Source organism: Bemisia tabaci, chromosome 8 (genome assembly GCF_918797505.1).
Source record: "Bemisia tabaci chromosome 8, PGI_BMITA_v3".
Lineage (NCBI taxonomy): Eukaryota > Metazoa > Arthropoda > Insecta > Hemiptera > Aleyrodidae > Bemisia > Bemisia tabaci.
In genome coordinates this window covers 26,754,847-26,773,623 of record NC_092800.1, presented here as the reverse complement: position 1 = coordinate 26,773,623, position 18,777 = coordinate 26,754,847, and the positions used below count along the sequence as shown (strand labels likewise).

General features: G+C 39.0%; 1 long non-coding RNA gene across 1 annotated transcript; it reads left to right on the top strand.

Moving 5' to 3' along the window:
- The first annotated feature begins 3,653 nt into the window (after positions 1-3,653).
- On the top strand, positions 3,654-16,285 carry LOC109035770 (uncharacterized). Its single transcript, XR_002009281.2, has 3 exons — positions 3,654-10,154; positions 13,070-13,166; positions 15,067-16,285. It is a non-coding gene; the product is annotated as an uncharacterized lncRNA (long non-coding RNA).
- The last annotated feature ends 2,492 nt before the right edge of the window (positions 16,286-18,777 follow it).

Sequence of the window (18,777 nt, the reverse complement as noted above, 5' to 3'; positions counted from 1 at the left end):
ATAAACCTTTTTTATTTCACATTGGTTAGTTGGATCATAATACTCAGTAATTTAAATCACCAGAAATAGTCAACCGGTGTATAATAACAGAACATGATTATCAACAACAGGTTTATGAGTGGCGAGCCTCATGGAAGGCCTAAATTTAGGGAACCAATCAGAGAGCAGCATTCACACGGGAATACTTGTACGAGACTGAGCACTTTAGCTGAGAAGCGGATCCAGCAATTCGGCAAGACCGGATTTCCTCTATTTACCCTTTCGTTTAATAATCGATTCTTGTCGGATCGCCTGGCCCCTCCAAAAATCGATACATTCCCATACTGCCGCGCTAAGGAAAAACGCCGTATGTACATTCGAGAGGTGCCAAATTTCCTTCGATAAAATGTTTATTTTTGAGGAAAGTTATGAATGTTTTTCCTTGAAATGTTAAGGAAATCCAGGTGAAATAGCGACCAAAATTACCGGGAAAATGGGAAGGAAAATAAACTCATAAGTTTACCAGGAAATTCGTGTTTTTTCAAAGGAAATTTGGCAACGCCTCAAGGTTCATACGTCGTTTTTCCTTAGCACACTAGCATAGGTTTAAATTAAGAAATAACAATGTTGCCAATGGACCACTAGACAAGGTACGAATTTAAGCAATATGATACTTGTTTCTTAATTAAAATTTCACGTAGAGCACGATTCGCGCAACGAAAATTACTGAATTCAACTCCATACGAAGATATAAACGCTTTTATTTCACATTGGTTACGAGGAATTTGAACTGCCCGCTCATAAGAAACTCAAAGCTCTACGTGAGTCAGGGCGATCAGCGCAATACGCGCATGGGCGCCTACAAACCTAACATGGATACTTCACGCATTGCGCAATGCGTGAAGTATCCCTGTTAGGTTTGTAGGCGCCAATGCGCGTTTAGCGCAGGCAGCACGCCGCTTAGGGTGTGCCTTATTTTTGAGTTTTGCGAAAATCAAGTTGGTCAACCCCTAAAAAGTTTCTATGTAGTCTCTAAATTAACCCCCTAAAAGGAAAAAAATTTAAAAAAATTTTAACCCGTGCCTCAAAGGGCCTAAAGGGCCTAAACCCAAAATTCAAAAATTTTGGCAAGCGACATATCAATTCTGAAGGAAAATTGCAAGTTACGGCCCTTTGGGCGGAAATTTCGTCCGTTTTGGCGTATCTTGAAGCGTAAGGTCACAAACGGCCCAATAACGACGTGAGGCTATGGACCCGCGGGGCGCGCCGCGGCCGGCCGGCCGCTGAGCGCGCGCGCAGGGCAGGGTTGCGCATCGCCGCATTACACCGGCGTAGAGGAACGAACGGTGGGGTGGGAGGGGGATATCCGGTGGAAAAGCATCCACATTTTCAATAGATAATGAAAATGCATTATACTTTTTCAATATAGATGAGGAAATATATGAGCCATACAAGGAAGTGATGAAAAGAGTGACAAATACATAAGTAGTTTGTACGATTAGGAGCGTAGGTGGGGAAAATTTCCCGTAACTACAGAACAGCCCTGAAAATCTCCGGGAAATAAAAACTGCTATTGTCAACATACTTGTTGATCATCAAAACAGAAAATTGTCACCCACCGAAGGTACCGGAAACCACTGGTATTTGACTACCTAATTAAAAATATATGTGCGATGTTGTCGAATAGTAAGCCCTTTACGCGATCAAATGCGACTAGTGTAACTTTAATTGGAAAAGTTGAAGAAAAATTTGATGAAAGAAAATTGCCCTAAATTCGGGAAGTGCTCTAGTGTTTTTCTACTATGTGAAGTGTTTGCACATGAATGTCAATAGCAGTGCGTGGAAAGACTCTGATCCGGTAATTCCAATATGGAATGAAAAATGTAGAATCCCTGTGATACATAGTGTCCATGTTTTTAAAAATGTTTACATTTTTAAGAGGAGTTTAGGCGCGTATCAAAAAATGCTGGCCGTCGATCGCTGGTTCAAGAGAATTTGGAGACTGATTTTACGGCAAAAATCGACATTTTATTCGACACTGCTTTATGCAATGCTCTAGATATCATGGCAAATGAAGAGGATAAAGCATTTTTAATTCTTCAGCGAAAACCTGGACGAGAATGCATAATATCCATACAGTGAAGGATGCTACTCTTCCAGCAGAGGAAAGGAGAGCAGACGAGAAAAAAGCTCGCGCCCAGAAGCTCGCTTATGAATCCCGCCAAACGGAAGAAAGTAAGTTTTTTCATTTCATGTGGAATCATTGGTGGTTGGATGTATCAATGAGACTCTGTTCACCCTCCTTTTCATTGGTGCATTTGACGCGGCATCAATTAGAAAGTTTTATTGAAGAGGTTCAACGTGGCTTCGCCAACTTACAGCTGATGTTGATTGCCTGGCCTCGCCAGGATAAATGACACATTTACCCCTTTATTCTCAAACCTTCTCCAGTAGCCGAGTGGTCAAGGGCTTCGCCTACGGAATCGGTGAGCGGGGTTCAGATCTCTGTAAAGACCATATTTTTTCGATCAGCTAATATTACATTTTTTATTACAGCAAGTAATTGTGGGGGGGGGGGGGGGGGTGATGGTGGTGGGATTGCAGTACCAGAAAATGTAAGTGGGTAAGCTAGATTGAACCACTCGAATAAAACTCTCTCACTGATGTCACGTCAAATGCACTAATGAAAAGGAGGGTAAACATGGACACTATCAGGGATACTACATTTTTCATTCCATATTGGAATTACCGGATCAGAGTCTTTCCACGCACTGCTATTGACATTCATGTGCAAACACTTCACATAGTAGAAAAACACTAGAGCACTTCCCGAATTTAGGGCAATTTTCTTTCATCAAATTTTTCTTCAACTTTTCCAATTAAAGTTACACTAGTCGCATTTGATCGCGTAAAGGGCTTACTATTCGACAACATCGCACATATATTTTTAATTAGGTAGTCAAATACCAGTGGTTTCCGGTACCTTCGGTGGGTGACAATTTTCTGTTTTGATGATCAACAAGTATGTTGACAATAGCAGTTTTTATTTCCCGGAGATTTTCAGGGCTGTTCTGTAGTTACGGGAAATTTTCCCCACTTACGCTCCTAATCGTACAAACTACTTATGTATTTGTCACTCTTTTCATCACTTCCTTGTATGGCTCATATATTTCCTCATCTATATTGAAAAAGTATAATGCATTTTCATTATCTATTGAAAATGTGGATGCTTTTCCACCGGATATCCCCCTCCCACCCCACCGTTCGTTCCTCTACGCCGGTGTAATGCAGCGATGCGCAACCCTGCCCTGCGCGCGCGCTCAGCGGCCGGCCGGCCGCGGCGCGCCCCGCGGGTCCATAGCCTCACGTCGTTATTGGGCCGTTTGTGACCTTACGCTTCAAGATACGCCAAAACGGACGAAATTTCCGCCCAAAAGACCGTAACTTGCAATTTTCCTTTAGAATTGATATGTCGCTTGCCAAAATTTTTGAATTTTGGGTTTAGGCCCTTTAGGCCCTTCGAGGCACGGGTTAAAATTGTTTTAAATTTTTTTCCTTTTAGGGGGTTAATTTAGAGACTACATAGAAACTTTTTAGGGGTTGACCAACTTGATTTTCGCAAAACTCAAAAATAAGGCACACCCTAGGGGGGGGGGGGGGGGGGGGGGGCAGGGTGAGTGGGAACAGCAGCTTTATATAGAGTAATGTTGTTGCAATGTTCAGGCAAGTCCGTGGCAGTAGCACATCAACATTGATGCAATCTTACCTCATTCTTACTAAGATGGATATAATATGGCTGCGATGTTGATGTGTAAGATGTGCAATATTATACTAAGATTGTATTAAGGTTTTATGCTGAGTGGGGCGCTTGTGTTCCTGGAACTTTCAGGCGGGAATATTTGAACGGCATTATTTATTTACCTAGGTTAAACGATGTCAACTGGAGTAACTGATAATTATCAACTAGAATTGGATAGTTTGCGTACTTTCGACCAGTTATTTTGACAAAAAACAATAACATAACACTCATACGAGTTAAAAGAAATATCCGACAATAATTTTCCCGCTGTAGTGATATGCTATTAGGGAAAATATAAAATAGATTACCTAGGTAATTCTTTCTAAATATTAAACGCTCAGAAATTCAAGCAGGAAAGACCAACACGAGGTGTTGGATAAGCGCGGCGATGATGAATAATCCTAATTTAACCGACGATTTATGGGAGAAAAAGGAAGTTTAATCGATGAGTGACAACTTGAACTTATTAATAGAGGGAAGCTTTGAAGTATATGGTGCCAAAAGGAAAACAAAAACATTTCCATGTAAATATGAGCTGCGAAGCTAAAAATATAAACATTTGTCGCATAAAATAAAATGATATCCCCAAAAATAGATGTCAAGTAAAATTTGTTGACATTGATTTAAAGTTTCTCCTGTCTTCAACACTACTATCGAAAAAACGCAAGATATAGACAAAAAAATTTAAAAAAATCTATTCAAACGTATCGATATTTTTCGTAGATCAAAGCAACTTCTGTCATCACAGCTTGCGTTTGGTTGCTTTACGGTCAGTCGCAAATAAAGTGAACGTTAATCTGACCCTATGAGAGAGTTAAAGCACAACCTGTATGGTACTTGAGACAACGAGACCAAGTTTAACAAAAATGAATTTATCGATTTCAGAAGCTAAAACAGCAATTTTGGCCTCATCCACAATCTTGGATTTGACAATTTCGAAAATTGGACGAAAAATTAGAGTTGCTAGTCGAAAAATACCCCCTATTACCACATTTTACGTAAATCGATGCAATAGGAGCCGAGATAGCATTTTAGGCCAAATCCGCCATCTTGGAGTTTCGAATTTTGAAAATTCGGACGGAAAAATCGAGTTTCTCGTCGAAAAATACCTCCTACTATTGAGTTTTACGAAAACCTGGCCCCTTGCTCAGCCGTGACGGGTGCGCGCCCAGACCGGCTAGTTTTTTTATAATCGTGTTCGTGTAGGATGGTTTTTAAATATGAAGTACACGTGGACAGACGTTCGGTCAAAATATTATCAATACTCGCTAGATATATTTTGTAAAAATTTTCATCATTTGAATGTTTCATTTTTTTTAATTTTTCATTTTTTTACTTGATTTTTGTACTTAGTTGTTTTTTCAGTTTTTAATGTTTTCCCAATTTTTTTTTTCTTGTGTTAATCTTTTGTTTTCAATTTGTTTTTGTTTTGAGTTTTGGCTTCCATTTTTTTTTTTTTTTTTTTTTTTTTTTTTTTTTTTTTTTTTTTTTTTTACTTCTTAGTAAGTAAGATGCTCTCCTGCACAAGATTTTTGCTTACAGGGGCTCCCACTGGATATTTGGTCAATTTTGTACGCTTCCTTTGTTTTTCAAATTAATTCAATTCAAATCAATGATGTGAACATCTAAGACAGGTGGATTCAACCTTCAGAATATTGCAGCTCCGTCTGAGGAAATCCCCTGGAGTGCAGTTAGTTTCAGGAATTAAAAGGAGAAAATTTGCGACTTAGTGACGACGATACGTCACTTCGTAACTAACCAATTTCTTGCACAGTGAGAGCATCCCATAACTTATTACTTATAGGTAACAGGGCAGTATAACATTCAAGATTCTCTGGCTGTGGCACTTTGATTCCTCAGTGAAATATTTCATATCATGTTCATCAATATGCGGATTTTCTCCTTTCTTGAAACAAACTGCATTACATACAGGAGATTTGCTCGAATATTCGATGGGTATTCGTGTAGTATTTGCCCGGAGGATACCCTCAAAATATCTAACTTGTTTCAATAGAATTTTCGTAGAGCATGCGGTAGGATATATTCTGAGGATATTCTTCGTCTGTCATTGAATATCCCTCGTATACCCCACAAATATTCTATCGCTAAGTGGGGAAGTAATATTTGAAGCAAGAATCTAAAAAATGCGCCAATTTCGCACGCAGATTTTGATGTTGAAGGCAAATTTCAACATACCCCCCCCCCCCCCCCCGGTAAGATCATTGTGATTTTTTAGTCACCATCCACAAGAAAATACTCTTCATAGGCGCTAATTGACTCATATTTGGGATGAGAGCGATACTTTCTTGGTGTATAAACTGGACTAAAAAGAGGGAAACCAATTGAAGGATCTGTATTGATACTCACATAGAAGAGGCGGACAAGCGAGCAAATCGATTTGAGCCGCAGTCGGAGGGGAGCTCACTAACAAGAGACAATTACTGAAAGACCTCAGATTCCCGAGGAGTCATTCAATCAAACCGGTGGCAAAAACGACCCGGCTACGGTGTGAATGCGGCTTCAAATCTGAATAGGGTGTCGGATATCGTAAGTAATAGACCGCCGCTTCCAATCGCGGTTTGTATTTCAACCCTGCGTTTGTTTTGTAAAGGAGATGACAGGCTGCTGCCGATGATACCTACCTGCCTTTTCAATGACTCTGCGTGACGTCCCTTTATTTCACCGCAACCTAGTCAGCCTGGAGAAATAAAGTTCAACAGAAACAAAATTATTACAATCGGGGATTTCTATACCTACCTACACCTTCGGACGCAGAAAAATGAGTGGAGTCCAAATTTTATAAGATCATCTTTAGCGAGCCTAAATTTTGAGAACCGAAATCTGAAAAATCACGTAACAACCTTTTGTTGTGTAATATATTTGAGGTTGGCGTTGTTCGTCAGTACGGTTCCATCAAATAAAACCTTATTCGTTGGAAGGTACCTACCATTACTCTAATTAGAAAATCCTCCTAGTAGGTACCTACCTACCGCGCAGATGACTTTACGTGATGACTTTTGGCCGCTTGCCGGAAAATTTCCTTCCTTTATGGTAGCTTTATTTAGTGACTTTTGGCCACTAACGGACCACTAACCACTGTCTACCTAAACCGAAAAGGACTATCGGATGAATTTTTCTTGCCGCTCACTGGTGGACTTTCTTCCGCTAAGGAGTCTAGACTTTTTTACCGCTAAGTGGAAAACTTTTTACCACTTATAGGTGACTTGGTATTGTTTCTCAAGGTGAACTAAAAATTTTCATATCAGTGATGAATTTTTGATAGCATACGAACGCTCTCTAGGTACGCGCGGTCTTCGATTTTAGTGTCCTTTGCGGTGAAAAATATAGTTATTATACTTGATTAACCTCGCGGTGCATTGGAATGAGCCTCCGGAACTTAGAATACCTTTATAGACAGAGTATGGCCATTCGTATCTTTTTACTACAGGAAAACTGTTCCGCTTTTTGATTGGTCAACGAGTTTTTAGGCTTCATGATGCTCTTACGACCGTAAATCAACAAACAAGATGGCGGCTCACCGTAACATCGATAAGAAGCTTTTGACAAAAATGTCAGTTACGGCAGTAACATTTTAAACTAGCATAGCTACGAATAACCACGAAAAACATTGAAGAGGGCAAAATTTACGGTAGTAAAGGTGTAGGTAGTTTAGATGTCATTAAAAGGTTTTTCTGCAACAGCTTAGTTTAGGTACTTAATTCAAGTAACATATCATTTCAAGGAAATTTACGACCAATACAGGGTCTCGTTAGACTATTTTACTGAGAATTATTTGAGATTGAAATAATTTACAGAACTCACCAACAGGGTTGGCTGTTAATCGAGTTGTACCTACCCGTGTCTTTTGAGCCCTAGCCGTTTTCGGATTTCCAAGAAAAAACATTTTTGACTCAGCCAACTGTTTGCCTTAAAGGATAGAGGCGCTAATCTAGATTTTAAACACCGAAAATCAGATGCATAGGTACCTTTAATTGTTTTCCCTATTTTAGGGGACATTTTCGAATGAAGAGCCCTCCTCCTCCCCCTTCAAAAAAGAATTGCTAGAGCTCCATTTTTTTCAATGATCCTGTTGAAAAATGTTTTTGATTCAAAATCTGTGATCCAAAATTAAGTATACAATGAGGATTAACTGCAAAGCTTTTAAGATCTACTGTACTTCCGCTTTCATTTTTTTCTATTTTCTTCTAATACCTTTACATCTCAGAGGCAAGTAGAGGCCAAACTGGAGATCCATGCTTGCCTGATTCTGGTTCCGACACCATCACATTTTAGCAAGATCCATCCATATAGGTCAGTCATTCCCGAAACCGAAATGAGAATCTTCTGCGCATGACGTCAGCATTAGGTACTGCCGCGAAAACCACAAATGTCGGAAACAATGCTTTTCTTGTGGGCGAGAGCAAATTTTTCTTAATGAATCATTTAAATTTCTTATTTTTAAATCCTTTGAAACTTTCTGAGTGTCGTAAAGAACGTTTCGACATTAGCGTCCAGGGTTTAAATTCAGCTGAATTTGCGTTTTTATATTTTTAAATGATTTTTGAAGTCAGCGATGTAACAGGCCATCTAGTGGTATAGATTCGCGGATAAAAATGGCTGATGCAGAGTAAACTGTAAAAATGAAAGAACAGCACAAATTCGGCAAAATCGAAACCCTGGATGCTAGGTAATGTCTAAACGTTTCTTTCGACACTCAGAAAGTTTCAAAGGATTTAAAAGTAAGAAATTTAAATGACTCTTTAAGAAAAAGTTGCTCTCTCCCGTAAGAAAAGCATTGTTTCCGACATTTCTGGTTTTCGCGGCAGTAATGCTGACGTCACGAGCCAATGGAAAGGGGCTTACCCCGAGCGGGAAATCTGCGCAATAACTGACCTATATGGATGGATCTTGAATTTTAGTCCCTACCTTTACCCAAGTAGCATTTACCAGCGGAAAAATCGCGATTTTTTGCGATTTTATCGGCGATAAAATCGCTAAGATCGACATCTGAGCGATTATTCTCGATCTTGTTGCACTATATAAAATCACGATTTTATCGCCCAGCAATTTATCGCGATATTATCGCAACAAAAATCGCGATATATGGCGATTTAATTTCGATTTTATCGACGAAAATTGAACGCGATTTTATTAAACAAAAATTTGCGATGTACAGAGATTTAATCGCCATAAATCGCTATTTTTTATTCGATAATATTGTGATAAATTGTCACCGATATAATCGCGATAATCAACCGATAAAATCGCTATTCATCGCGATCACTCCTACTTGGGAGTCGGAAAATTTGCCATCGCAGGAGTTTGTAAACGGCAGCGTTCGGTACGGACAGCGCGGGAGGCTGGAGATGTGCCTCCAAGAATGCGAAACTCTTCTTTATGCAGCGAGTTATGGCACTTGGTACAACAGAGTAAAAGGCACGATGCGGTCGTATGCAGCCGCTCTCGCCCTAGTCGTTTGTCAACGCCGCCGGTTTCTCCCCTCCGCACAGTGGATGATATTGATTACCAATCCAAAATCCCTGTCTTAAGATTCTCTGTATAAAAACTCATGTTAAGATTAAAAGCTTCCGATGAAAGTCTAAGGCACTCAAAAGAGATTAAGTCAACCTTCAACTAGTCTGTCTCTAAAATATAGCCTGTGGCACATCACTGCCACACCGCGGACCATTGTGCGTCGAGAGTCTGACTCGGCGCACTGTCAGATGACGAGGGTGGTAGGCCGCTACCACATAGAGCCTTTTATTCCAATTTACCAAGTGCCATAACTCCCTGGACCGAGTAGAAAAGCTAAATGCAGTGCGGTTGTCAATCGTGCGGCAAGCGGCAGGATGTAAGCGGCGACGACAGAGCTCACACAGCTCGTTTACTTTGGTCCTTAGACGATGACTTTTCCACATGGCTGATAATCGGCGCGGCAACTCCATTCGGGAAGGTTTATCGAACAAGCAATTAAAATAACAACGAAGACCCTGTCTTTCGTGTCACTCGCCTCGTGGCTGATTTTCGCCTCGATTCGGGTCTCTCCAACGCCTTTATGAGCCTGTGAGAGGAGAGGAGCAGTTCATTTGACTTGCTCTTCGGCACGCTACGTTTTCCAATTATTGCTTTAGTTGTGTATTTTCGTTGTTTGTAAATATTTGCGCGCTCTAGAATTCGGCCTTTCAGCGAGCGAGGAGTCGCGATCATCGTCCTTCCAAAATCGACATCGTATACACCTAATTTCGGTGAAATTGGCGAGTAGCATTTCGATAGTGGAAATACTAAAGCATCGTACTTCACTCTGCGACATTTCAAATTTTCTGCCACGTTTCGGTTCTCTAGGATATAGGCCTTTCTTTCTAATTGCAACGACTAGGTGTGTAGAAAAAATTGAAAACTTTTAAATTTTAAAAAGACCCGTCAAAAGAGGGAAAAAACTGCAAACGTTCCCTTAGTTACGACGGCTGAACACACTTTTAAAACAACAAATATCACTTTTAAAAAGACATATTCCAAGTAGCATTTTTCAATGTAAGAATTGAAATTTGATTGATACTGAATTGCAATTGATTGTGATAAAATTGCAATTTTCGGACAACAAATGGTCGATTTTCCGCGATCGCTGCGATAAAATCGTGACGCAAAATTGCAACTAAATCACGATTGATTTCGATTTACAGAGTTGCCTAAATTCAATTAAAACATCTGAAACAACCGACGTTGCCAAATTTCATCGAAAACGGCGCTTTTTACAGTGCCGAAATGTGCGAAAAATCCGATTTTTCTGAACCTTGCCACATTTTACCGGATATTTCCGAATTTTCCACAATTGCCATTTTTATCAACAAAAAAATATGGATTTACGAACATTGACCAAAGTAATGAAATTTTAAGGGAAAATTTGAATTTTTCAACAATAAAAATTCATTGAAAATGTACTTTTTTCTGAAGTAGCGGAATTTTTTTTTTTTTAAGAAACTGCAATTATAAGTTCTTATAATTCTGGAAAAATCCAAATTTATATACTAGTACCAAACAAATTAATGAATTACAGTATATGAGTGGAAAATAGAATGCGTTATACTTCTAATAATTCTAACAATACATTAAGCAGTTTCACTGTTTGCACCAATGCTGAAACTGGTAATTTAAAATAACAAATTTCAACAGTTAAAGTTAACTTAACATTTGAAAACATTGTGAAACTTATAACATTGTAAAACTGCAATAATTACCGTGATATTATTGTGTTATACTTAAAAGTTTATGAAGTAGGGTAGGCAATCCGCTCTACACACGGCAAATAGCAATTTTATCGCAATTTATTGCGATAAATTGCGATTTAATTGCAATTTTTCCGCGCCTTCTAATAAGAGGATATGCAATTTCACGGCACACTACTAAATTGCAATTTTCAGACGATTAAATTACAACGTATTGCAATCCATGCTACTGCTTAAGAAAACTGGTAAAATGTTCGTTTCAAGAATCCTTTTACGGGTATTTTTCTCCATTACAATTTACAAGAGTTACCTAAGACTTCAGCAAAATTTAAGAGATATGAGACCCTTAAAATGTCCAAAATACTTTTTTAATACTTAAAATTGTGGAGAAAAAATTTGATACCTAACTCAGGAACAGTTGTAATTTTTTAAAGATTTATTCAAGTGTATTTCACCGAAGAGTTGAATTTTTCCGTAAAAAATAGCCAGAAAGGGTTTTCTTGAACGAATAGGTAGCTTAATAGTGTCTTATAGAATTTTTTTAAAAACCAGAGGGTTCGCCCCCTGGCCGCTTTGCGGCTCAACCCCTTCATAGATTCTGTTGTTTATTAATAGAACATAACTTAATTTTTGTTTTACATCTTTATTGTAATTTTCATTATTACTACTAAAGTTTTTCAGATGCTTATCCATTTAAATCATTCATTATTAATTTAGCCAAAAACTTAGGTACCCTCAGCAATTGCATAATTTCACAAATTTAGTGTTTTAGGTAGGTATGTTTTCGATTGAATTAATCTGTGAAAAGTATGCTCATGATTTGTCATAATGGCACAAACCACCACGAACTTAATTTATTCGAAATTTAATCAATTTAAAATCAAATTCATTGTTACTGCAGGTATTTCATTTCGTGACTTAGTATTTACACCATATAAAAAATATCAATAGATAATAAAAATGTATTTATCGAAAGAATGACTTTTCAAAGCTTCGTAATAGGTACTTTTTTAAGGTGAATCTACAGCGGTACGTAGTAAGAACTTTTTCGGCGCAGGGCGATGAGCGCCACCGCTGTGTTTTGATTGTTTGGTCCGCGCTATTAGAGTCCGTAGAGCCTCACGTGAGTCCTTGAGCTTTTATAAAAGTTAAAGGAATTTCTGTTAAAATCGAAGAGTCATAAGTTCTAGCCATAACATTCTTCTTCCTATTGATATGGCACTAAAAACGACGTGAAAAGTAATTTCTGAAGCTCTGAAACTTGATCCCAGGAAAAAGTAGGTTAAGCATGATGACCTTAAACAACCAATCGCGAGTCAGCAGCTGCAGATATCTCTCTTTCATACCGTGAGCTATCTCTCTCGCACTTACAGATATCCCGTAAAGGAAACTGGGATCAAGTTATAACTATTATCATTAAACTTTCAAAGCTCGCGTTTGTTTCTAAGCGTTCCAGACGTATGCTGCTAGAACTTATGAGTCTTAGAATTTAATACATATATCGTAATATTTAAATAATCACTGATTTCGGAGCCGAATTTTAGCAGCGCGACGTGGCGGAGTTTTTCGGAACTAGGGTAGCCTGGGGTCATAGAGAAAAAAAAGGAGGTGTTTGCATTTCGGGCATCTTGGAATTTTTCATAGAGTATCTATAGCTTTGATGACGTCATTGGGTACAGCGACGTTTTTATCCTGTCGATTTTCTTGGAAATGGTGTAATTTAAGGGAAGAAGTCATTCTATAAAAAGTGCTTGAAATTATATAAAGAGTTGATTTAAGTAAAAAAATCGGACATTATGGTCCGTTTTTACAGCGTCAACATAACCCTCAACGAGCGTCTTGTTTACATTGATGACGTAGGTGGGTACAAATCCTCAAGATGCAAACACCTCCTTTTTTTTCTCTATGGCCTGGGGTTCAGTGGGCACGGCGGGTTAACTGAACACTCGACCTAGCTGCCACCTGGTGGGCATACTCAGAACCAACTACGCGTCAATTTCATCAGTTTATAGACCCTTACTAGTGTACTTGCGCCGAGTTGATAATCTTTGTTTTTTTTTTTTTTGAGGTTATGATTACAAACGTGTTTCGTTGGGCGAAAAGTAAATTCCCGGTGCTGTGAACTGAAGCCCAAATGACATATCTAGCTTTTGAGGAAGGCTTTGGTAAGTGCTTTATTGTTTCATTTATAGTTTTATGTACTATTTCCAGTGATTACTTTGGTAATTATTCCAATTGAGTACTATTTATGATTTTTTTTCTCTGAAATTCCGAAATGGGGTTAACTGAACACTACCAAATGGGATTAAAGAGGGCATTCCCAGTTAACCCCATAGATTACAAGTTAGCCAAAACATTCTCTAAAAAACCGGCGCTCCGCTTCGCTCCGCGCCGGTTTTTTGGGGGGGCTTCGCCCCCCCAAGCCCCCCCCGGACGCGCGCGCGTATTGTAGACGCGCGCTTCGCGCGCGCTTTTTGGTTTGAGTGTCCATTCCAGTTGTTCTGTCTTCTTAAGCGACCCGCGCATCCACCGCGGGAAGAGTGTATTTTCCGAAGGGGGGGGGGATCAATCTGTAAGGGAATGAATTAAGAATTGAAACAGAAGTTGAGTTGTGAGCAGGTGAGCACGTTGTGAGCAAGAAGTTGCGTACCTTGTCGCGAGAGTGCGCGGCGAGCGGGAATCCCACTACTGCGCTGATTGACCAGAGGCGAGAGTTGCGGACGGACGATGTACGAGAAATTGCCTACGTGGAGGCGGTCCGGCAGCAACATACCCACCGGCAGTCACCAGAAAGCAATAGCACAAAATAGTAGTTGCGTACGTTGCCAGCGAACGCGCTGCGAAAGGTTGTGACGGTTAAATGGTGAGATTTTGTTCAAGAACAGATCATTTAACCTGACCCACTGTGCGACGAACAATTTGTCCAGAATCTTCCTTCCCCTGACCCACTGTGCGACGAAAAGTTTGTCCAAAAACTTCTCTCCCCTGGCCCACTGTTCGACGATCAGCTTGTCCAAAAACTTTCTCCCCCGACCCACTGTGCGGCCCTGCTCCGGCCGGCTCCCCTCATGCCGCGCACCCCTCGCCTAAAACTTTCAAAGCTCGCCATTTTTAAACGGCTCGGCCGATTTAGCTCAAATTCAATACCAGACCAGTCCTAGGGGAGAACTACCACCTATAAAAATTTCAGCTCAAAATATTCATTTTCGCTCGAGTTATCGAGTGGACAAGATTTCACCTCCCCCCACTTTCGAGCCCCACCCCTCAAAATCTATTGCCTCAAATTTCAATTTTTTTTCGCAGAATAGTAGTCCTAATGAGTCTCTACAAAATGCAAAAAAATTGGTCAAAATATCTTTCGACGTAAGAAAGATATAACCACTCAAAAATCGAAAAATCTTCAAAAGGCGGAAATACATACATACATACATACATACATACATACATACATACATACATACATACATACATACATACATACATACATACATACATACATACATACATACATACATACATACATACATACATACATACATACATATATAAATTCTAATTTCATGGTTATTTTATGTTTAATAAAGCGAACTTCATGAGTTGTTTAACCGTACATTTATTTATTTTAAACAAAAAATTTTTATTTATTTTAAACAAAAAACAAAACACCAGGGTGCTAAAACAAGAGAAAAATGAGCAGGTCCGTTTAAATTTAGAAGGGTTCAGCATCCTCAAAAATAACAACGCTCTGAATTCACGGACGGAATTTTCCCATTTTGAGGACTATTTGGTAGGCACTGATACCTTTTAATTGTTACCCTTTGTTTTGTCGACCATTTATTAATAGCTGTAACTCAGGCAACAATGTTTGTAATGTTCGTTAGATTGTAATTATCTTTTCCTCTCTTCCCTGACCGTGTTGGGTCGGAGGACTAGGTGTTTATTTCTCGTTTTTCCTTGTTTTGTCGCCTCAGTCTCTGCCTGAAGATGGTGCGAATAATAAGCACCGAAACGTCGTATTTCCTTCGGAAAATACACTAAAAACTTGTTTTTTGTTTTTAATTGCAGTATTTTAACAACTAAAAGGAGAAAAAGGACAACCAACCATGGGGCCTATTCAGAAGTCATTGAAATAAATTTTCCGTATCTCTTAGTAAAAATGTAAACTCTAGAACTTAGAGTCCCTTTATACCCAGAGTTAAGACAACTCACTTTTGGTTGGGCTGAAAGTGGCCTAAAAAAAATCCAATTCTGATTGGTTCTCGCTCATGGAGGCCAAAACGAGTGCACCAAGATGGCGGTACCTCGAATGTGAACAAGAATAATGAAAATATTACCTAATTGTGGTTTATCAAGAGTAAATTGTTATTTCCATCGGTCTAAAATGAAAATAGATTAAGAAATTATTCATAAACCAATCTAATTTTCGTTTTAATTGATCAATTTGTTGATGTTGTTGTTTTTGTGTGACAGACATCGCAGGATTCCTGATCCTTATCCCTCAATATCGTTTGTTTGGGTGCACTCGTTTCGGCCTCCATGGCCAGCCAAGGCCGGCTGCCAGTCAGCTGATAATCGAGTTGTCTTAACTCTGGGTATAAAGGGACTCTACTAGAACTCATCACGTATCTCGAAGATATTTACAATAAAGTGCAGTAGTTTAAAAAAAAATTTCATAACTATTACCCTGCGATCAAAATTCCAATCAAACTTTATGATTTTGTGAAATTGGCAGTATTTTTCTAAAGCGACAAAGTCTTGTGCAATCTTCGCACCATGATGGGGGGGCGAAGCCTCCCCACATGTCGGCGCGGAGCGCCGGTACGCGGCGCTTGCGCCGCGCACAGAGTTAAGAAATTTCATGAAAGATTATAAGAAGAAACTTCATAATGAAATTTCATGAAACTTCCTGAAATTTCATTTAACACGCAGAATTCAGGATTAAACCCTTGAAACTTATGAATCTCCTTAAGTTCATTTATATGCATGTGGTAAACTGTGAAAGGGAACTTTAGAAATGCCCAGAAAGCTGAGTAAAACAACAAAAACATAATTTTGAATTTTTTATCTTAAATTTTGGTTGAACACACAGCCGTACCGGTTGAACACCAAAATAAATTTTACGGATAAAGTAAGACGTTAGCTTTCATATTTGGAGCAAAATAAATTTCTTGACTATAAAGAATTCTAGTACCCCCTAATAGTATATCCTTCTTTTTTGGTACAAAAGGGAGGGATCTTGAACTATTTTTGAAACAATTTAAATGATTTTTTCATTTGTCTCTGATTTTTTCAGAAATTAACAGTTTGAAATTTGAGGTTATGGTCCCCGGTCCCCCTCCTCATGATGAGCCAGAACTGCCAGAAGAGAAAGAGTAAGAGAAGACCAGAAGAGAAGAGCTGAGAGAAGATCGCGCTCCAACTGGTCTAATTGACGAATATTATTCTCTTTGAAAATAAAAACAAATTCTGTTTGAAAAAATAAGCATTTTTGACATTTTGTCGGTCGAAAAAAATTTCATTGGGAAAAAAGAAATTTCATGAAATTTCATTCGATGAAATTTCTTTTAGCAACTCTGGCTGCGCATTAATTGGCCAGAGGCCAATTTCTTTGAACAGCGCGCCAGTCCGTGTACTTCTCTACGTCATAGCAAATCTTCAATATGGCGATCGTTCTCGATACATCAAACGGGTGAGATTGTATCGATATCGATTGGTTCCAAATAGACCGTATTCGATAACGGTTCGATGTATCATTTGGTTCAAAACAATAGAACATAACCTCAAACCAAATTATTAGGATTTGAGTTGGAAAAGCTGAAAATGAGAAAATTCCTATCACTTTGCATCGGCATTTGATACTCAAAAGAATAAAAAATCTGTTACAAAAGACCCGTTCTCTCAGATTTCTGAATTTACTTTTGAGGCTATGTTTATGTTTTGAACCAATCGATATTGATACAATTTCACCCGTTTGATGTATCGAATATGATCTATAGGTTCAAAACATAAACATAGCCTCAAAAGTCAATTGAGTAATCTGACGGGACGGTTTTTTGTGTTACATTTTAGATTCGAATGAGTACTATTTTGCCGAAAGTAGTGACATTGCTACGAAATTTCCAAAGACATAAAGACGGAGTGCTCGTATCTAAAAGCACGGGGAAAAAGTGAAGCCTGGTTTGACGCTGGGTGCTTGTGTGAGTGTGTAAATGAGCGCGGGAATCCATGGCGGCAAACGGAAATTTGATTTGAACTTGTCCTCTTGATTTTTCCACATTTCTTCTTCGAAACGTATTTTAAATGCCTAAAACGAATATATTAAGAAAGTTGGGTCTGCGTCCTATTATAATACACCTACTTTTGCTCGGTAACAGGCAGTAATTTCAAATAAAGATAGTTTTTCTTCTACTCATGGTGGTTCTGCCGGTTCAAACAGGCCGTTACAGTCGTAGATGACCGTTACTCCCAAATGAAATTAATCGGTCGACGACGGACCAAAACTAACCTAAAGTTATAAAAATGTGGGTGTGTAAGTGAATTTGGGCAAAAATCAACCTAAAATACTTTATTTCCGCAATTTTATTTAGTTCCCGCCCTTTTGAATTTCAAACTTGTCCCGATTTCGCCGCCAATCTTCTGGCCAATAGTATAGGTTAGAGTCCCTTTATACTGACATTGAGAGTCAAGACAACACCCCTCATGGAGTCACAAACGGGAATAAAGATTACAGAAATTGAACGTTTTTCGTAATCTTTGATCGGCCCATTCTCGAATTTCTTTTTTCGTTCCTTCCCTCATTCCGTTTGTTCCTTGCCGAACCCGTAATTCCCCGGTCCATTCCAGATTATAATCTTTGCAATCTTGTGAATTATAATCTTTTGATTATAATCTTGTGAATCTGTAATCTTTATTCCCGTTTGTGACACTGTGAAGGCCTAAAATACGGGAACCAATCAGAAATGGATTCAAATTGTCTTGACTCTCAGTAGAGATGATTGAAAAAAAGCTTCATTTTTTGCTTTTAGCGCTCCGTCTTTATGTCTTACACTATGGAACGCCGTTATTGTCAAAACTTTTTTCTTTCGCGCGCGGAATTTTTTCTGGCGCGCGGAATATTTTTCCGGCGCGCGGAAAGAAAAAACCCGTTTTCGATGAAAATCTCTGAATTTCCGGATTCCGCGCCGGTTTTCGACATATTTGCGCCGTTTGTGTTAAAACTATTTTAGTCGGCGCGCCGCTTCAAATCTGTTCCGCGCGCGGAATTTTCGATATATCGATTCCTGCTCGCCGGTTTGTGTCAAAACTATTTTTTCCGGTGCGGTGCTCCAAATCTAATCCGCGCGCAGAATTCTCGATATATCGATTCCTGCTCGCCGATCGTGTCAAAACTGTTTTTTCCGGCGCTGCACCAGAAAATAGCTATGTTTATGCGAGCCTCTTAACCTAACTTCAATCGAAACCTGAGTTTGAAACCAAGGTTCAAATCACGGCATAAACGATACGGAACTAACGAAATGTAGGTTTCCGAAATTTGTGTTTGAAACCTTATTTTACACTAAAGACTAGGTTTTCGCACTCCGCATAAACGAACCGGAGGTTGAAATTAGTTGAAATTCGACTTCAAATGCGATTTTCAGGTGCGCGATCGGCAATATGGCGGATTTATTATCATACCGTTCGTAAACAACTGGTGCTTATCCCACGATTTAGCTTTAATTTTGCCATTATTCAACATTTTTTACAATCATAATTTTACTATAATTGTTGCTTAAGCAC